General features: G+C 37.2%; 1 protein-coding gene across 2 annotated transcripts in view; it reads right to left on the reverse strand.

Annotated features, from left to right (window-relative positions):
* Window positions 1-22,561, reverse strand: part of LOC114655114 (cortexin-3) — an 85,521-nt gene that overhangs the window by 57,546 nt on the left and 5,414 nt on the right. The window contains exon 2 of one of the 2 annotated variants that reach the window (XM_028805992.2): window positions 6,171-6,226. The exons of the other annotated variant lie outside the window; for it this stretch is intronic. The gene's annotated coding sequence lies outside the window, so the exon portion shown is untranslated. The remainder of the gene's footprint in view (window positions 1-6,170; window positions 6,227-22,561) is intronic. 2 annotated transcript variants of the gene reach the window in all.

A 22,561-nucleotide genomic window follows, 5' to 3' on the forward strand; every position in this document is an offset into this window, starting at 1 on the left:
TGAAAACGGGCAAATGGGGCTATGCATACAAATGTCCATCCATCCATTATCCAACCCGCTATATCCTAAATACAGGAGCCAATCCCTTGCAACACAGGGCACAAGGCAGGAAACAAACCCCGGGAAAGGTGCCAGCCCACCGCAGGGCGCACACACCCACACACCAGGGACAATTTAGAATCGCCAATGCACCTAACCTGCATGTCTTTGGACTGTGGGAGGAAACCAGAGTACCCGGAGGAAACCCAGACAGACACGGGGAGAACATTCAAACTCCACGCAGGGAAGCGAACCCGGGACTCCTAACTGGCACCTTTCACTGTGCCACCATGCCGCCCGCATACAAACTTAAAAGGTTTAAATAAAACAGAAATATATACCTTTATTTTTACTTCCTTAACTTGTGGAGGATGTATCCTGTAGCAAAGCCCTAACTTTTTCATGAAAGCCCCTTTCAGTCAATAAGCCTTAAAAACAGGTGTAAAGCTAAACTTGCAGCACCGCTATTCAATTACACTCGCCTAACGCCTCTCCTAAGGGGACATACTGTGGGATCTGGGCATCAGTCAAAGCACCAATCACAGGCCCGATTAGAAAGCGGGAAGCTGTGATTTGTCGTCTCCATCCCATGTAACAATCACAGCCCATGTTACAATGCACTACGTATGTATGTATATATGTATATGTGTGTGTTTATGTATGTGTGTATATGTATGTATATATATATGTTCATATGTGTATATATATATATATATGTATATATATGTGGATGTGTATATGTATATGTATATATATGTATATGTAGATATGTGTATATGTAGATATGTATATATGTATATGTATATATATGTTTACATAACCTCTTTAACACACTACTTCTCCGCTGCGAAGCGCGGGTATTTTGCTAGTATATATATATATATATATATATATATATATATATATATATATATATATATATATATATATATATAGTGGCAAGCGGCTGGCATTCATGCCCTGCCGGGACGCCCCTGCACACTATATTCAGGGGGAGCAGCCCTGGAAAGTGCAATACCTCCCCCTGGACACTAGATGGCCACCCCCCTGGGCTGGAGTAGTGCCTGGGTTTCCCATAGGGCTCCCTGGGAATTGGAGTTGGGGGCAGCCCTGTTGGGTCCCACAGGTACCGCCAGGGGGTGCTGTGTTTGGGACTCCTGAGCCTGTGTGGGCAACAGATTCGTCACACCTGGAAGTACCGCCGGAACTCGGTGATCAAACACCTGGAGCACTTCCAGGTGACCTATAAAAGGAGCCAGCGACCACCACTCAGTGGCCAGAGTCGGGTGGAGGAGGACAAGGTTGCTAAGGAGGAGTGGTGGTGCTAAGGAGAAGAAAGTGTTTGTGCTTGTGCTGTACTGATGGTGACTAGTGCTTGGGACTGTGTTGTGGCTGGGGGGATTAAGGAGAAGACGTGCCCTCCAGCTGAAGATAAATAAAAGTCCTGGGGCCTCATGCATAATGCCGTGCATAGAATTCGCACTATAACATGACGTAAGCACAAAAGCCAAAATGTGCTTACGCACAGAAAAATCCAGATGCAAGAATCTGTGCGTTCGCCAACTTCCACGTTCTTCCGCTACATAAATCCCGCTCAGCATGGAAATAAACGCACGTGCACGTGCTTGCTGTCCCGCTCCAACTCTTCCCAGAATTACGCCTCTTTGGATATGCAAATCAAAACAAATAGCCCTTAAGCCCAATGTTCTGTGAAAAGGCAATGGCAAAGTACGAGGAAAAACAGAAGAATTTCAGCGAATACCAAATGGAGGCAAGAAAAACGTACTATTTGTTGGTTTAAAGAGTTATATAAGCAACAAAAGATGTTGATCGAGTGACATAGTGTGTCGGTGAAACTCGAAAGCTCAAGTTCATAAAGTCGCATAGTGCCCGAAATAAAAAAAGTTGTCACATATCAAAGTCGGCGTGACAAGGCGACTCGTAGCCCACCGTCTGAGTGTCATATGAAAGCTTATTAGGGTACAGTGAAAAAAAGGCACACAGTGTGAAAAAAGCACAAAATGTCAACTTTAATCTCGAAATTTCCACTTTAACCACGTAGTTTATTTTGTCATTAAAGTAGAACATCATAAACTTCACCTTAAAATCGTTTAATTTACTAGTTTCTCAAATCCCATCGTAACTAAAGTAGCACGTTAAATGCTTTGTTGTGTATTTGATCTTCTATGTGCTCTATGTGCCTAAATCACTACATGCTCTTCCTCCGACAGGACACAGAATCCATTACGTTCGTAATATTACAGCTCTCTGAATAATTCAAATACTGAGAAGTATACGTGATATTATTTTCATGATGATATAAGTTAAAGCATGTTATTAAACATGGGAACACGGTGGCGCAGTGATTGTTCATGTCTTACAGCAAGTTGGTTGCTGTGCCATGCGCGACCTTCAATGAAATGCTTTATTACAGAAGTACTATCTTTTTCAAACGTACTAACCCCCAATTCCTGTCCTTACTTTTCTTTTTCCGAATACCCAATCGCTACACAATCAGCTCTGTAATAGACGTTAAGCCTTAAGTCTGTAAGCTTAGAACGCAGATTCTTCAAAACGTTTAAGGAACATCGAAATATCTTCGTAATGTTTAATTATTCTATCTATCTATCCTTCCAGTGTCGCGCCAGCCACAGCATGAATACAGCACGAGGCAGGAACAATCCGTGAACGAAGCTCAAGCTCGCTAGCGCTGCGGCACCATGTAGTTAAAGTTAAAGTTTTATCTGTATAATATAATCAACATATTTTGCTGCATTTCATCTTAAAAATGATATTGTCATCATATGTAAATACGTGCTTTATAAAGTGGCTCAGGTTGTGCAAAATTATAACTGTATTATAAGTACAATTACCTCACTGTAACTTGCAAGTACAAACAGTTCTACAAGGAGCACTTGATGGACTGATTGAGTGTGTGTATAGTTCTTGGGATGAAACTGTTTGTGAACCGTGAGGTCTGAACAGGAAAGGCTGTGAAGCGTTGGTAGGATGAGAGCAGTTCAAATAGCGAATGGCTGAGGCAGCGAGTGCTTGATGCTGTATACCAATAATTCTCTTTCCAATCCCTGTAGATCTGTGATTCACACTCAGATACAGTGATATAAATACTCCGAGTGGTGCAGTGAGAGTAATATGGAAAAAGATGATCCGCTGTGGCAACCCCTAACGGGAGCAGCTGACAGAAGAAGAAGAAGGTGCAGTGAGAGTAACAACGCTAAAGCAGTTATGGTATTTAGAATAGTTCGACCATTCTGTGGACCATTATATTTGTTACAGGTTAATTACAATCAGATGCATTAAATTTATAAACGATATGTGGTTAATTTCAGTGTATTTGATAAAGCCGCCGTCGTGGCTGTGGATCTAAGAAAGGGTAACCACACAGGAACAGTAGCACTGCTTTGACGCTGGGTGCCGCCAGTCTGCAAAACCGAGCGGAGAACTTGCGTACGACAGTGTATGAGCTACCATGGAAAAGTGCGTGGCTTTACGTCAAGTGTAGGTTTTATACATCGCGATTTGAACGTGGAAACATTCTTACGCAACATTTCTGTGCGCATGCACCGTTTATACATGAGGCCCCTGGTATTTCACACGTGCCTCCCGTGTCCAATCTGTGTCGGGTCAGGCGCTATATAGCGTCTTCTTACTATATATATATATATATATATATATATATATATATATATATATATATTTTTTTTTTTTTCACTATTATTGCTAGTTTGTAGCTCATTTATTGTTTTTTTGTGGTTATCCTTTTATCTCCGTCTTTGGTTATCAGAGACACAGTGGTACAGTGGTTAACACTGCTTCTTCACAGCTCAGATCACATTTTTTACCATTATAATCAGTCCAGCATAGTTGGTAGTTGCTTTTGTAGCTCTCAGGGACAGTTACATCACTGTTACATCATTATAAGCCTATAAACTATTCAATTCCCCCTTCCCTATAGACTTCAATGCATTTAAATGGAATTCACCGTATTTCCAAAACATTTCTGTGATTTCACCAAATTCATGTTGAGAAGAATCTCGCAGGTTTTGCTTATCATTGATATAAAAAAATTCTCCTTTACATACAAATATATGACAAAATTATAACTTCATTCATTTGAGAAACAAGCCATGGACAAAAAATGTCAGTTATTCAGATATCTAAATTAGAAGACAGCATGAGGCTGCTTAACTTTCAACTCTGATAATTGTATTATAAATATTCTTTGTTTGCAAATGTGGCAGATATTGGAAAAAATAGAAACAGTACAGGGTTGGTTAATCATGGAGCAGAAATCCTGCCTTAGCATCTCTGCATACGTTGCTCTGTGCTCCTATCATTATTAACTACTGAGAAAATCAGGAGGGTTAACACTCACTCGGAATATGGTACTATCAATTGCATGTTTACAAGACAATCATATATTCTCAATATAATGAAAACTACATGATTTATAAAATGTGGAAGTCCCCGGTTACTGAAGCTTTTACAGAGTTTTATACTGATAATTATACTTTGCATGCTATGAATGACTATGCCTAAAAAATAACCTTTCAGCAATACATTTGTGTTATATGCAAGTTTGAGACTTTTCCAAATGATTCCTGCCCAACTTGAATAATAATCTTCATTCAGTATCTTCTGTGACAGTTATATTGTTTTACAGTTACAAATGTTGGCTGCATTTCAAAATTCTACTGGTTTCTTCAAAAAATGCACTCCAGGTAATCTGAGGCAGCATTGGAAATAAAATCTTTCAGGTAATGATTAGAAATCAACTATCAATGAAATTCGTTCATCATCATTTCATGCAAAACATGGTTCAATTTAACTCTGAGCTATCCATTATACATATCTCAAATCAGACAATAAAAATGTACTCGTATCTAATCAAGAGCTTGGTTGACCAGTGTAGATGTTAATTTTCTACATCCCTCACTGAGTCAGATGTTTGGGAAATGTTCCAAATTATTTTTGAAACAATATTTTCATTGACCTTTAATTTTGGCTTCCTAACCCCTTAACAGCTTTACCGAGAGTAAAACTTGCTAACATGTCATTGCTTAATGAAAAACATATTATGGTTTATCTCACTAAAATGCTAGCAGGGTACCCTAAAAATCTTCTGCAACGTACTGATGGAAAACATTCCCCTTATTTTACTGAAAATTACAAACAAATCAAATTCACATTATAAGGAACTAATTAAAACATTTATAGAATCTGACATAATTTATTAATGTTGCCCCTTAATTAAGTATGTTTCAAACGATGCTTAAATTAGCTTTGCCTCTTTTCTCCCTTTTGTGTGTGTACTGTACCTCACACTGAATCTTTGAGTCTTCCTATTTCTTACCCTTACCCAATTTCTAAAATCAATAAAAATTACAAGTGCAAGGTCTAGAACTACACACACAATATATCTTTAAGTACATTAAGGGTATAGTGCCATTAATTAAACATTGTCATTATGACAACATGTCTGTTCTAACTAGGTATAATAAAGATGATAAGACATTTTTTAATTGGTGTAAGGGATAAAAAGACCCAGCAGCTCTTCATACCAAACTGTAGTAGAATGAGTTGCTCAAGGACAGCTCACCATGGAGATGATGAAGATGATGGCCAGCTTAGGCAATGCCTCTAATTTTGCCATCATGTTCTTTTGTGTTAGTGTCTCTAGTGAGTCCAGGATCAGTCCCATGATGAAAAAGATCACATTATCTATTCTCCATTCTGAGGGTGGCAGCATTATGCTAATGGGTTTGATCTTCAACAGGGACATTGGCTCTGATCAGCAGACAGGTGAAAATAAACAACCCTAAATATTAAGATATTCTAGTGCAACACCTCCCAGAAACCTAGCATTTTCACTAAAATGACAATGATCTGTACAGGTAGCACATAGCCCACTAAACTATAGTATCGAATAGATGAGACATAGTTGAAGTGTTTGCAATTATGGAGGGAATTAGTACAGTCAATTGAGTCTGTTACTTTAAAAAAAAGATGGCATTAATGTTCTAATGGCTTTAAAAAATGAAGATCAGTGTTATGAAATGACACAGTCAGAGCCTAAACTTCAGTCCTAAAAACAAAATTTGTGGACTTACCTTAAAAGAACTGGGCACAAATGATCTCCTCACAATTTGACTGAGCTTGAACTCTTCTGCAAAGAAGAATAAGACAAAATTGCAAAAAGCAGTGCTAAGTTGATAGAGACTGCTCACTAACATCTAATGGTGTGTTCAAAGCAAGTGAGGGCTTCCCTATGAAGGATTATTTAAAGGCTGTGCTCACTTAGTCAATAAATGCAATACAATGGTTTTACTTTATTGTTTGTTTTTCATTTAAATATTGTTGACTCTAAGATCTTAATACAGAAAAAACATATGACATTATATGTATTGATTTAATCCTTTGGAGCTGTTGCTGAATTTTCAATATGACTTTTGATATTTACTTGATCTGAATGATGTACCTATTAATATATACAGCATACATAATGCTATTTTCAAAATGTGATTTTTATGAATCATATTCAATTGGTTTCAAATAGTTTTTGTATTTAATTTTAAAGAATAGAGACCTTTTATCTTTGTTACTTTCTAGCTCAAAAAATGGCTGCACATCGCAAATTTCTGAATCTGTATTATGTGCATTATAAAGTACTCAATGAAAGTTGTTATGGGAAAGAGAATGTAATTGATTATTTAATTTCTCCTGTTATCCATACAGTATGGAATAATGCCTCATTCTTAGTCAGGTTTAATAGGGGCCATGACATAAATGTGCCAGACTCCAATGATTTCATAGTGTCTAGTCTAGATTTGTTTCCCCCACCTTTAAATTGTAAAATTTAAGAACATTATGGCAAGAAATTTTGCAAAAAGCCTTCACAATGTGTCAGTGATTTTTTTTTTAATTTCCCATCACTTAAGATTTATTTTAGGAGGTCCAGTCTATTTTCAGCACAGAAAATCCTCTGCCATCCTATAATAAACTCCATACTGCCAGGAGTGTCTTGGATTTTATGTTTGCTTTTAAACCCAGCTTTGAATTATTTTATACTTTGACAAGCTGTCAGTCTCAACATACTGATGGCCCCACAGAAAAAAAAAACAGACACAAAGAAGTTTTCTGAGTAGGGTGCACAGTCACAGCAGCAGCCAACACTAGCAATGTTCCCTCTGGGAAGCTGGTGCAAGCATCACTGTGAGAAAGTTAGAGGAAGAAAAGAAATGGCTGTCTGATATTACGGAGCAGCCACACTTTTTAAAAATGTACAGATTTACAATTGAAGCCAGACAATTTTATTTTGTGATTTAAATAAAAGTAAAGATGATTAACATGGAAATGGTTAACATAGATATGGCAAGGATAGACAGGTGTACTCTATTTTTTTTGCTGTCAAGAGAGTTTCATTTAGCAATAAAAATAAAAAGACACTGTTGTTTATGTCAAAAGTATAGTAGTAGTACTTTATGCTGACTGTTTTATATCAACCCATTTTATTTAACTTTCTTTGCTTAAAAAATTGATTAATGAACTATCCAAGTGCATGCTCTAATTTTGGATTATTTTTTTTTTATCCAGCTGTCTGTATGATAATTATGTAGGTGAAGGATAACAACGGAGAATCCAAAATAAAACTAATGCAGACAAATGGACATTAACACAAGCAGGAATGAACACCAGTTCTCTGAAATACTAAGACAGTATGGTTAAGCTGCCCTTACTGATGTCCTAAAATGCAAGAAAGAGGTTTACTTTCATAAAATAAAGCAGCATTGGCAATATTGTCTCCAGGTAAATCATCTTTATTTGCCCTTTCACCTAATGTCCTTCTTATAACAGGACTATTAAGGCAAAAAACACATAACAAAAACATACAGAGTATTTGTGTGAAAGGGAAGAAAATAACTAAAACTGCCATCTCTCAGCTCCAGAGGTGGTAATAAGTACCATACTATGTGTGAAGACAAGTTCAGTAGAGTACATTATTGCATTATTAACTAGCACCAGTATTCAGTAGTTTACATTTTATCTAGAAAATAGTTTACAATAGTTACCTTGGCTCACAGATCTTGTTCACCATGCAACCAGAATAGTGTCAATTATCAATAAATAGTCAGAAAAAAATAAAAACATGTTTCATTCTGCTTAATAAACTACTGACTTCCATATAAAAGATACTTACATGTGCACAAGGTTAATGAGAATCTCATGGCTCAGTCTAAGCAAATGTCTCCATGGGGCATTCCCCTGGGTTTTAATGTCCTACTCGCTACACTAGCATTAAATGAGTGATTAATTGAGAGGAATGATTGCAACTGAATGATTGTTAAATTTCAAATTTGAACACAGGACTGAAACATGTACAAGAATACGGGGCTAGTTTGCCTATTTGAATAAAGGTAATTGTCCACAGCTAGTACTGGTATTAAAAAAGTAATTACGCTTTCATTAAAAGTGAAAAAAGCTGTCATAGTTTATTAACCTCTATCAAACAATGTTAAATATAATGTCAAATAAACAAGCAATATTAGTTGTAGGCAATTGAATTTTTCAAGAAATTTGATAGAACAATCAATGTTAAATTATCTATAGCAGAGTACTCGCAACATTACATAAAAAAAACACTCTATTTTTTTATATCTATACCAGCATAAGACCTGAAATCTTTCAATTTAAAAATCGTGCAGTAAAGGGACATCTTTTATTCATTTAAGGTGCTGTATGGGTATTATACATAGTAAAGAAGGATGGTGGCACTTTTCACAGATGGGAGTCCATAATGGAAGGACAGAGGGAGACTGCCTCCCAGTACCAGGTGTCCCCCCAGTATACTTGGTGGGAGCATTCGTCTTGTATGGCTTCCATTTGGACACCTGCATGGCCACATGGGAATTGGAATTCTGGTTTGTGTCCTTGTTGGGGTCCTTGGGTGCCAGTACTAGAACCTCCCAAGATGTTCTGTTTGACCTGGAGATGCTTCCAGGAGGACACACTGTTAAACCAGAAGTACTACAGCATATGGTTTAAACGGAGATCCTCTGCCTCACTCAGGCAGTCAGAGTTGAGAGTGAAAATAGACAAAGTTCACTCAGAGAGGAGTGGAGTTGAAAAGGAAGGAATGATGGACAGATGAAAGGAATGATGGGATTCTGCTGTACTGTATGGTACTGTGCTGGACTGATTTTAAAACAAGTGTGTTAAAGGTACTTTGATGAATAAATTAATCTTTGTTTGAACCCAGTACTGTGTGTTGGCAGTTGTGTCTGGGGTGTGGGGTTCTGGTACTCCCCCTAGTGGTCATAATATACGTAAATATATACAAACACACACACACACACATATACACACACACACACACACACACACACACATATATATATATATATATATATATATATATATATATATATATATATATATATATATATATATATATATATATATACAAAATCATTATATATCACTCATATGAATCTGATTTTCTCGCCACATCTCATTAAGAACAGGTTCATGAATGACTATAAACTGGCCTGGTGTAAATGAGTCGCATGTTCACTGTAACAGACTGCACCTCCACCACAGCTGGTTCATACTTAGCAGCTAAAGTTGCCAGGATAGACTCCTCTGCTCAAAACCTTACATTTTAATTAAGCATGTTAGAACAGACATGGATAGACTGATTTTCTAATAACCTATTTAGTACTTATAACACACACCTTGGGAACTAGATCCTTCATTACACACTATGGTTTTATGAAAGACCTCTGCCTTCAGCATCCTTGGACTAGACTACGCAAGCTTGGAAATGAATGACTGAATGGATGGATGAACAGAGATCATTGTTAGTGACTCTGTTTTAATACATATGATGCATTTATCCAAAATGATTTACAAATTATTATTTTTATTTTAATCCAATCCAATTTTGTAAAGACTATTCCGTCAGCATTGAGTAGAAGGCAGTAAATCAAATCTGGATACGTAGGTCGCTTGTCTATTTCAGCACACACTCACTTACTGACACTGGAGTACTTTAGGGTCACACAGATAGATAGATAGATAGATAGATAGATAGATAGATAGATAGATAGATAGATAGATAGATAGATAGATAGATAGATAGATAGATAGATAGATAGATAGATAGATAGATAGATAGATAGATAGATAGATAGATAGATAGATAGATAGAACTTTATTCATCCCCAGGGAGAAGTTTGGCTTTTCACAGAAACTCAATAAGGATGCCAGTGCAGACTCACCTGTTGGAACAAATAGACTAAAACATTTATGGTGTGGACTTTTCGACTCAGTTTTATCAACATAGAAATGAATACATAAATAGATATAAATATACTGTATGTATACAGGTATACCACACACTGTGGTGTCAACACACACCAGAATAACTAAAAAATGATTATCACAGTCAGAGTGAGGCATTATGCAGGCATACTGTTGTTGGTATAAAGGAGCACCAGTAACTTTTCCTAACACACTTTTGCTGAATATTTCATTAGCTGAAAGTCCTCAGTTGTTAGTGTGTCAGAGAGATGATGTGCAGAGTTGTTCATAGTGGCAGCAGGTTTTGTTTTAATTCTCTCCTGTACTGCTACCTCCAGGAATCCAGAGAGTGTCTTATAACTGAGATTGCCCTTTTAAGTTCCTTGTTGATTCGATGGACCTCTCTTGAATTGATGTTACCAGTCCAGCATACCAAAAGATAGAAAATTACACTGGTCATCACAGAGTTGTAGAAGATTTGAGGGATGTCATGCCCCACATTAAAGGACCACAGTTCTTCTAAGGAAAGAGTCTGATCTGCCCTTTCTTTTATAGTTCCTCTGTGTTATAAGATCAGTACAACCTGTCATTGATATGTACCTCCAAGTACTTGTAGAAGGGCACCACCACTACATCCACTCCCTAAATAGTGACATAGGGGTTCTTTGGTGTGTGAAAAGTCAATAGCTTACTAAACTATATTTAATTTGATGTTTTACCGAAACATGAGTGATTAATCACAAATATACCACCTAGCAGTGGGGTCTCTTCCAATAAATTCTTCACTCTTCATAATCATGTTTCAGCCACATAGCCTTTAAAATTCATGCTTTGTTTTAAAAAGGTTTTAAAAGTAAGATTAGAAAATGTAAGGCTACCTTACTAAATCTAGCTATTAGCTCATCACTCCCCATAGACATCTGACCTGTTTACTGATGATCTGCAATGTAAAAGATATGTTGCATTCTCTGAGGTTGTGTAACATCTCTCTGTGGATACTCTGTCTTTTAATAAAGATTCATGAACATACATAATTTGGAATTCCTCTGTGATAGATGTGACACAAGGACAGCTAACTTTTTTCAATATTGGCTTTTCTTCTTTCTCTTGTACAATTCTTTTCTAAGATAACTGCACCAGCCTTACTCTCACTCTGTTTATAAAAATGAAGAGACTATTTTGGGGTGAAGACTAACAGCACAAACATTTTTAAATTTTGTTTTGAGCATGTGCAATGATCACTCCAATGCAGGTTTATAAGATTCATGTGAGTCTTCATATATCATTAAAAGAAAGTTTATGGTAAATCCATATTGCTGTATATTTTGTTGGTATTTGTTTGGGGCATTCATTTTATCTGTAACAATACATAATATTTAAAAATTTCCTTCTTGTCATAAAATAGATCCCAGATGTTGCACAGATCACAGAAGTTTGAAGCTAGCTTTCACTTTCTCAGAAAAATGTCTTCAATGAGATGGCCATCAAACCATATTATGTCACATATAAACTCACATACATAGAACATTTTCCTTAATGATGAGTAGCATTATAAGAATTAAATATCTAAAATGGTGGAGGGATAATGGCATTATTACAAAACAGCATAGTTGTAATAAAGTAAATAAATAAATGAGAAAAAGTATAAAAAGGTCAATCTCCTGTTAAATATTTTTCATTTGATGGCCAAAGGCTCAAATGAAGGAGACAAAGTGTTGTGATCAAAGAGGAAACATTCATTTTTCTTCCCAAATATGCTAAAGAACAGGTAATTTTCAAGGAGCTGAGGGTGACTGTTTCTCTAGCTAGAGATGGTGAGGCCATTCTAGGCAGAACAGCTTATGGCAGACAGGGCAACACACAGTACAGGTGACGCTGCAATAGAAAAAGTAACTGCACACCACTAATGTCTTCTAGCATTAAACAAACTTCAAAAATGACAGAACTGACTTCTTAGGGCTCAAGCTTCAAATGTTGCCATTCAGAAATTAGAAATTTGTTAGCAATTGAGGTTCACAAATGTCCTCCACCCTATCCAAGGAGTGATCTTGTAGTCCATATTCCTTCTAATATACTAAATAGTTCTTTCATGAACCAGGAAACTTAGAATACAAAATTTTCAATATCTCAAATTCCTGTTCTCCATCTGCTTCAATTTTGTACACATGGGGCCTCACGCATAAAATTCACACCAAAACATGGAGTACAGACAAAAACAGCAATATGCGTATGCACAAAAAAATTCAGATGTATAAAACTGTGTGTAAGTAAAGTTCCATGCACTTCCCCTTTATAAATCCCAATCAATGTGAATTTTAACGCAAATGCATGTGCCTACAGCCCCACCCTGACTCCTCCCAGAATTCCACATATTTGAATATGCAAATCGATGTAAATAGCACCTTCTATCCATTGTTTTGTTAAAGACAATGGATACATTAGATTCATGATATTACAGGTCTCTGAACAATTTAGAATACTAAGATGTATAATTGATATCATTTTCATGAAAAAATGCATTAAAGCATGTATTAAACATGTGTAGGGCACAGTGCACAGTGGTAGTGATAAGTGGGAACCCCGTCTGGGGATTGTCTCTGCCTCCCACAAGATGTTTGCTGGGATGTGCACGACCGTGGATGGAATAATTTATTGCAGTAGTATTGTCTCTTTCAAACGTACCAACCCCCAATTCCTTTCCTTCTGTTTTTTTTCTCCACGTAACCAATAAGCACCTGTAATACATTGAAAACCAGATGCAAGCCTAGAACGCTGGACTGATTGAGTGCATTTATAGCTCTTGGGATGAAACTGTTTCTGAGCCTCAATGTCCATGCAGGAAAGGCTCTGAAGTGTTTGACAGAGGGGAGAAGTTCAAATAGACTGTGGCATGGATGAATGGAATGCAGATGCTAGTAGCTTTCCTCAGACAGTGTGTGCTATAAATGTTCCCCAGGGCTGGAAGCTGTATCTTCTGCAGTAAGCTGTAATCCTCTGTGCTCTCGACACAACCTGTGCAGCTATGATACTGCACACAAATACAATAAACAGGTTAAAATACTCTCTTTAGTGCACTGAGAGTAGCAATGCTCAAGCAGCTTTGGTATTTGGAATAGTCTGGCCATTCCATGCACTATTATATTGTTACAGAATGTTTACAATCAAGTACCTTAAATTTGTAAACGATATGCAATTAATTTCAGTGTATTTGATACAGTCTGTGTCATGGATGTAAATGTAATAAAGAAAGACCACAGAAACAGTAACACTGCTTTGATGCTGGGTGCTGCCAGTTTGCAAAAAAAAAAGCAGAGCAGAAAAGATCATATGCGTGGTGTGGGGCTGCCATGAAAATGTGCATGGCTTTACGCCAAGTTTAGTTTTTATACATCTTGAAGTAAGGGTGGAAACAGGTGTACGCAACATTTTTGTGTTTGCACACTATTTATACATGAGGTCCCTGGATTAATAATAATAATAATTATTTGCATTTATATAGCGCTTTTCTCACTACTCAAAGAGCTCAGCAATTGCAGGTTAAGGGCCTTGCTTAAGGGCCCAACATAGCAGAGTCCCTTTTTGGCATATACGGGATTCGAACCGGCAACCTTCCGATTGCCAGTGCAGATCCCAAATATATGACTAGACCAATTCATGTACCCATCCTGCAAAGCCAATATATCTGGATGTGTTTCCAGGATGATACTTCAGGTGGGTGTCCCATTTAGAGAGACACACCTTCTCTCCTACTTCACATTATTGAACTGACTCTCCTGTCTTGTCAACAAACTCTTTGGCACACTTAGGATCAAGGAGTCAGAAGCAACGTTTAAGTTTTAAGGTGTATAGGCAAGAATTTGCGGTACTTTGCAACAGAAGTATTTTCCTAGTTCTTGATTAATGAAGTCATTTTGGTCATTACTTTCCAGGTGATACCTAGAGGTAAGATTAACCTTAGATCACAACTTTCTGCAATAGTGCCTCCAAAATATAAAGATAAATTGATGACCTTGATCCAAATTAATGCTTTTTGGAAAAATGTGCAGTTGGAATCATTTCTCAATAAAAAGATGGGTCACTGCATTAAGTAACCTCTTCAAAGGTACAAAGAGTGTGCCTTTAAAAAATGTGCCAGCAATTATTTGTTCCCAGATTTAGCCTGGAAGGGGAATGTGTGTCGTTAGATAATACAGTATGTCTACAATTACAAAGATGACTATGTAAATCTGGGAGGAGAAAAGATAAATAATAATATACATGATGATCTCCTACCAGGGTCAATCAGGAGGTGGGACAGTATGTAAAGGACCCATGGATCTTCTTGAACTTGTTTTAACTCAATTGCAGACTTTTTAGGTTTAATATATACTTTGATATCTGTGTTCATAACAGTTCACTAGGAACGCTGAGAAATTAGTTCCACAGATTAAAATCATTACAGCCATAAGCCCATGGTAGGGAGGAAGAGAGATCAGGTTTTTGGGGAAAAGAAACTGCTGAAAGGTAAGAAAAACGAGTGCTTTGTGGTACACAAGTGGTCAGCACCTGTAAAGGCAGAAGGGTTGTGGTTTTTCTTTTATTCATTTGGTACTTTTGTGTTCTTACGGTATTATTTATCTCTCTCATGTATGTGTTATGTAATAATTCCAAGATTCTGTATACCTTGGCCTCCTTGGCATTTATTCTGTGAGTGAGTTTTCCACTAAGATGCCCCCCAAAACATAAGTGACACAGATGAATGACTGAACACTTTATTTCTTTTAACTTGAAAGGTATACATTAAAGTGGAACTCTTTTCTATTTTTAAAGGAATTTAATTTTTTATATAATTTGTTAAGACTATTTTCTCTGAACCTGGACAACATTAGAGCAGGGCAAGCCAATAATTAATTCTTTTACATTTGGGGAACTTTTGTACCAAATGGCACATTCTCACTTATTTTTTGTGTTCCATCACATATGATGTCACATATTGTTAGTCTTTGTTAAGTATACATATATGAGATGGGAACAATTTGATGAATAAACTCTTCTATTGACTTATGTCCTTTTCTGTTTCCCCCACAGTTACATCCTTTTGTTCATTCAACCATGAAGTATATCTAGAAATGTATATTTCTTCCTGTCAGCTTCTCGAGGCCCTATTTACTTAGAACAACTGGGAATTATATGGTGAGTCAGGGCAGAAAGACGTCAATGTGAAAGCTGGCAGTCTTATGTACAGTACATTTGGCACTCGTGAAGTCCCAGATGAAAAGCCTGTCTTTTAGAGTGTCTATTTACTACTTTTTAGTGCCCTCCATTTTTCAGGCATCAAATTTCTGTTTTCTGAGAACTCGCTTACATTTCCCTTTATATACTGTATGTGAACTGAAATCTCTGGTGACTCTTCCTATGAAGTCAGTAAACAGATTGGGAGAGCAAGGGGGTTCATGAGGTTGCTGGAAAGGGGTGTGTGACAATCCTGCTATCTTTGCAAAAGGACGGAGGTCCAAGTCTTTAGAATCCTAGTGATTCATGATTTGCTATATGGTTGCGAGACATGGACGCTATCCAGTGACCTGGGATGAAGACTGGACTCCTTCGGTACTGTGTCTCTTTGGAGAATCCTTGGGTACCATTGGTTTGACTTTGTGTCGAATGTCCAGTTGCTCATGGAGTCCTGAATGAGGCACATTACCTGCATTGTGAGGGAGCATCAGTTACGGCACTATGGCTATGTTGTGCGATTCCCGAGGGTGATACAGCTTGTAGGATCCTCACTGTTGAGGACCCGAGCAGCTGGACCAGGCCAAGGGGATGTCCACGTAACACCTGACTGTGGCAGATAGATGGTCCTTTCCAGAGGGTGGGACTAGATCATGTGTCTGCCTGGGGGAGTTGCCAACTGGGATCCCGAGCTGTTTCGTCATGTGGTGGGTACAGCAATGCGCTATACCAGTGAATGCTCCCCAATCTGACCTGATCTGAAATCACAATGGTCACAGTGGCAGGCTTGGCCCCAAGAAAATAGGGGAAAGTTCTTTTTGCAAAATTTGGAATGCTTAATTTCTTGTCACAATATAAGGAAAAAGGTGTGTAAAATTAAGCCCTGGAAAAAGAGACTTAAATTAATATTTAAACTTGATTCTCCTGAAACCGTATACTGCAATCCAATATCAGAGAGCAAAATTCTATGCCATCAGCATCAGGTGCAAAGTAGACACCAGTGTTGGATGGAAAGCTAGAAGGTTTCTTGCTACATTTAAATTCACTCACATATGCCCTTAGTTTACTTTTGGGTTGTGAGGGAGAACAACCCATGTAGCCCCTGAAACAACACACAGATAGTGTCAGGGCCAGGATTTGAACCCAATCTAGTGAAACCTGCAAGGTAGCAATGGTGACCACTGCACCATTCCAAAACTCTAATAAACTTATCTAGGTTGTAAATTGATTTAATGAAATTCTGTTCAGGGAATGAATAAATTTTAAACTCTCTAATGGAACATTTTTTAAAAAGGTGGGAAAAACAGCAGAAAATGATTTCTGCAAAAATGTATAATACTAAACCAACTATTTTCCAAACATGGGTCCCTTAAAGGAAACAAGAACACAGAGAAATCCCACAAGACTATTATGAAAATTTAATAATACAATGCATGTGAGAAAAATAATTGGTTTTCAGGTAATTACTGGTTCCCAATCCAGGATGATTTACCTTTTTGTGCATGATACTGCAAGAATAGGCCGTGATCTCTGCAGTACTGAGCTAGGTTAAATAGATGTTATAAAGGATGGGTGCATAGCTGGATGGATGGCCAGGTTATAGACATCCTGAATCAATGACTCATCAAACTGGATTACTGACATTTCTGTGGGAAAGGCAAGACATTTAACAGAACAACAGACAGCTTTAAAACATGATACCTTGAAGGGTTCACAAAGTGCACAGTTAAAAGGTATGCCATTGCTGGACATTGTGAAGAAAATATGTGTAAAGAAATGTTAAGTGAAAAGTGGTTTTACATTTGACAGGATGCAATTATTTTTTAGTCACTTTTATCATCAGGACACATTCTTGAATACATCAGGCAGAACTGTATTATGCAAGAATTGGACATTGTTGCAGTAAGACCTAAGCATCTTCAACAAATAATTTCTCAGCATTTGTAAAGTACTGCAAGAGTTTTATCAGCTTAATTAGTTATTTTGAAAATCAGCTAATCAGAATGCACAAAACATACAATGCATAAAAGTAGCTCATGGATGATAATAAAGCATTAATTGTAAAACTGAGAGCATTGAACTTTTCTTCTTTTCTTCTTGTTTCTCTTTTTGCCTCATTTTAATTTTTAATTCTTATTCTACTGCCTCTAACCAGATTACTGTAAATTTCAGTTCAGAATACAGTGGAACCTCGGTTCACGACCATAATTCGTTCCAAAACTCTGGTCGTAAACCGATTTGGTCGTGAACCAAAACAATTTCCCCCATAGGATTATATGTAAATACAATTAATCCGTTCCAGACTGTACGAACTGTATGTAAATATATATTTTTTTAAATTTTTAAGCACAAATAAAGTTAATTATACCATACAATGCACAGCGTAATAGTAAACTAAATGTAAAAACATTGAATAACACTGAGAAAATCTTGAACAACAGAGAAAACTAACACTGCAATAGTTCACGCTATAGTGCTAGGAACCGCTCACTAAAAACACTTTTTTTTAATGAGTTTTAAGCACAGGGGAAAAATGAACATTTGAAAAATCCGTAATTTAATAAACCACCAAGAAAAGTAACATTGCAACAATGCAGGCTACGAACCGATCACTGTAAACAGAATTTAAAACAAAAACAAGCCTTCTCTACCTTATGCATCCCTCCTTCTCTCGCTCTCTCTCTCTCTTTTGCGAGCCTGGAGCGCCTGTTTGTGTGTCTCTCTAGCGCGCTCCTGTATGTGTGCTCGGCTCTATCTCTCTCGTTGCCTGTGTGTGTGTGCGCGGCTCGCTCTCTCTCGCTGCCTGTGTGTGTGCGTGTGGGTGTCACGCGCTCTCGCTCTCTCTTGCTCACTGCACAGGAAATGAACAGGGAGAGACTGAACATGTACAAACCGAAAGGGAACCTGGCTTGTTCGTATACCGATTGTGTGGTCGTGAACCGAGGCAAAAGTTTGGCGAACTTTTTGGTCATAAATCGATTTGTACGTGTACCGAGACGTTCGTGAACTGAGGTTCCACTGTACAATGTTTTATCTTATATATACAGTATAAATTCTGTGTGTGCATGTGCGTATATGTAATAATGAAACTTGTAATATCCATAGACTGAACTAATGGAAGCTGGATTCCTGGATCTGAGAGAGACAGAGAGAGACCCTGCCAGGTTCCTGATGATTGTCAGAGGGGTAGAGAAGTCTCCTATGAAATTTACCTGTGCAGAGCATTAGGGGAGGGCACTTTAATGGAAAACAGAAACGCTTATAAAGCTCATCTTTAAAAAAATCCATCAGTCTTGGCATGTGGTTCATGGCAAGTCTTGGGAAAGACCCCACCATGGATTAATTTATGGAGATCAGGAGCAAGTGAGTTGTTTCCTTTGGATCCCACATGAACAGAGGAAAACTCTGAATCAACACAAGTGCCTAATGCAGAAGGTCAAGGTGGGGAAAGGCACACTCATGGGTTAGAGAAGCACAGCCACAGTGTAAGAAGACAGCGAAGGAAGAAGACACAAATTCTACAGCTGCGTAACAAGTAGTCCCTTTAAGGTCCACCAACTTAGTAAGAGTGTTATTCCATTTTGTCACCCAACTGGTTCATTACAATATCTTTACCACTCTCTCTCTCTTTCTGTTTATATATGTGTATGTATATGTGCATGTATGTGCATATGTGTACATACAGTATGTGCATGTATGTATATATATATATATATATATATATATATATATATATATATATATATATATATATATATATATATATATATATATATATATAGAACCATACTCAAAACTTGCTCAATGAACTATAGGGCTGTGGTAGTCCAGGTTTCTGCAGGGTCTCGAAGTCAAAGCAATCCGAAATGACAATGGCCACAAAGAAGCCTCACCACTACATAATGGTGCCAAGATGTCATTTGAAAATAGTAAGAATATATTAGATCAATAATAGGTCAATGTTAATTTAGATACTGTATGTTTCAATGCTATAAATGGAATTTGTCCTGTTTATTTTAAGTTTACAGCACGCCAGTGATTTTAATGAGCACATCACTCAAATATTTACAGTAAAAATACAATGAATTGCCAGCATTATATTATAATGTGGGAAGTGCTTAGCAGTGAGCTTAATGCATTTCATTCTATCAGTTTTTTTCTGGTTTAAACTTTAAAAAAGAATAAAGCAGGTTCATTTATTTTGCAAAACATCAATAAAAACCTGCAAATTCAGTAAAATCACATACCTTCTAGAAATTTGAAAGAGTAGGACCCTAAAATAGATCTTTTTATAATTTACGCTAAAAAGAAATTTGTTAAAGTGGTTTTAAACTAGATGCAGATGAGTATTAAACGATTGGCCTGATGGGAATATGCCTGTAAATAAAAAGAAGTAAATAATCCATTTATCTTCTACCCCAAGCAGTTCAACTGTCAAGAGCTTTTAAGCAGATCATTTTTTCATGCATGAGGTACAAATTAGATACAACAAACAAACTTTCAAATATGGAGAGATTTGTAAATTAAAATACAGCATATTTATGAACCAGAATAATATTACAATAGTTAAAAATGATTTTGCTTCTATTGAAAGAAAAGGAAATAAGACAGTATTTCTCCAAATTCAAATTAGTTAGAATTCTGATCACAACATTAACACTGACATAATGTATTTCTAGCTCAAGACTATTGATTTATTTAAATTGGTTTCATTAAAGTGTTCAATGTGAAGAGTTACTCCTTGTTCTTATTTTTACTGTTGAATTTTTTGATTTACTATCACAGGACAATTAAACACACATTCTTCCCCCAATTAGGTTGAGACCTTAACCCCTTCATTTTCTAAACTCGTCATTCTTGCTAACTTATCCCAGTAGCTGTTGTTACATGCCAGAAATTGCTCTGGATAGGATGTTGTATTGTAGGGTACACTTAACCAAAGTCATCCATTATCCTAATGAGTGTTTCATTTAATAGCAAGTATGTGGAGAAAACAGCATAGACATAACAATAAAATTTATACGCCACACACCCACAATTATGGTTCCTGGATTCTAGAATGTTATTTTCAAATTAATAGCACACGATCATTATTACTGTATTGTCTTTTCTGTTGGCCCCATGATAAATGATTACCAATCAAGTCTTAATTAAAAAGGATTTAAGATGCTTTCCAAATGTTTCAGCTGAGCTGTACTGTAGTGTGTTTTGATGCTGTGATGAATGCTTGTGAATGGTTGAAATAAGGAAAGTACTGGAAGGACTGCTTAGAAATACTTAAACCAGTAAGAAAACATTAGTATGAAACCAAATAAATGAGTTTATAATACTGTGATTTCAAAAAATGAATGGGAAGCTGAGGACTAATTTAAAATTGTGGCAGTTGAAACACAAATCATATGTTGCTTAGTTTCCCCCCACTTGCTGCTCTAATCTCAAGTACCTGAATCACAACTCAGTAAGTTAACACATTGTGAGTATTGATGAGCGCAACGGGAAAGTTTTGATTTGCGGAAAAATTTAAGTTTGCAAGCGATTTTGCAATTTCAAAATGCAAAACTAAAAAAAAAGAGTGTTTTGGGGGTTTAAATGTTTTTTTGAGGGTGAAAAATAAGGATTATTGCCCCTTAAAGTGTCCTGTACCGCTTCTGTATGTAATCTGTTGTTCACCAGTAAAGTCAATTCTGTTTATTGCCAATATTCACATCACCACAGAGGAGCACAGTGCTATTATTTAAAATGTGACTTTATATTTGCCCCACAAAAATACACTAAAATGCACAATCATCCCATGAAAAACTCACTTAGCCCTTCTCCACTACAAATACCTAGCAACTACCCTTTCCCATTTGTTCCATCTAAATCTTGTTGTCTGAGCCAAGGTGCTGTGGTGCTTAGATCTGCTGCCTCATAGCTCAGATCACATATTTGGCCACAATAATTGGTCCAGCATAGTTAGCAGACATTTTGCTAGCTCTTTAGGAATACTTAAAAAATCATTGCACCATTATTATCCACTTTAAACCTGTTCAGATGCTCCTTCCCTATTGACTTCAATGCATCTTGTGGAATGCAGCAAAGTTCGCAAACATTTCCAAGATTTTGCCGAATTTGAGGCAAAACAAATTCATCAGGGTTCGCTCATCAATTATTATGATCAACAGACATCTTTATAATAGGGTTACTTATGAAAGAGCAACAAGTAGGCACAGGCTTGTCAGCAGTAGTATGAAGTAGACACCAAACACAAATATCACTGAAACTTGGACAGTGCCAGTTGCACTGTCTGTTTCAATGTGTGATGGGACCGAGCTGGGAAAGATGTGCAGCAGGTTAGGGTGATAAAGGATAAAGATGGAAACGTACTCACAAGTGAAGAGAGTGTGTTGAACTGATGGAAAGAGTACTTTGAGAGGCTGATGAATGAAGAAAACGAGAGAGAGAAGATGTTGGATGATGTGGAGATAGTGAATCAGGAAGTGCAACAGATTAGCAAAGAGGAAGTAAGGACAGCTATGAAGAGGATGAAGAATGGAAAGGCTGTTGGTCCAGATGACATACCTGTGGAAGCATGGAGGTGTTTAGGAGAGAAGGCAGTGGACTTTTTAAACAGATTATTTGATGGAATCTTGGAAAGTGAGAGGATGCCTGAGGAGTGGAGAAGTGTACTGGTGCCGATATTTAAGAATAAGGGGGATGTGCAGGACTGTGATAACTACAGGAGGAAAAACTTGATGAGCCACAGCATGAAGTTTTGAGAAAGAGTAGTGGAAGCTAGGTTAAGAAGTGAGGTGATGATTAGTGAGCAGCAGTATGGTTTCATGCCAAGAAAGAGCACCACAGATGCAATTTTTGCTCTGAGGATGTTGATGGAGAAGTATAGAGAAGGCCAGAAGGATTTGCATTGCGTCTTTGTGGACCTGGAGAAAGTATATGACAGTGTGCCTTGAGAGGAGCTGTGGTATTGCATGAAGAAGTCGGGAGTGGCAGAGAA

The sequence above is a fragment of the Erpetoichthys calabaricus genome, chromosome 7 (assembly GCF_900747795.2).
Source record: "Erpetoichthys calabaricus chromosome 7, fErpCal1.3, whole genome shotgun sequence".
Classification (NCBI taxonomy): Eukaryota; Metazoa; Chordata; class Cladistia; order Polypteriformes; family Polypteridae; genus Erpetoichthys; species Erpetoichthys calabaricus.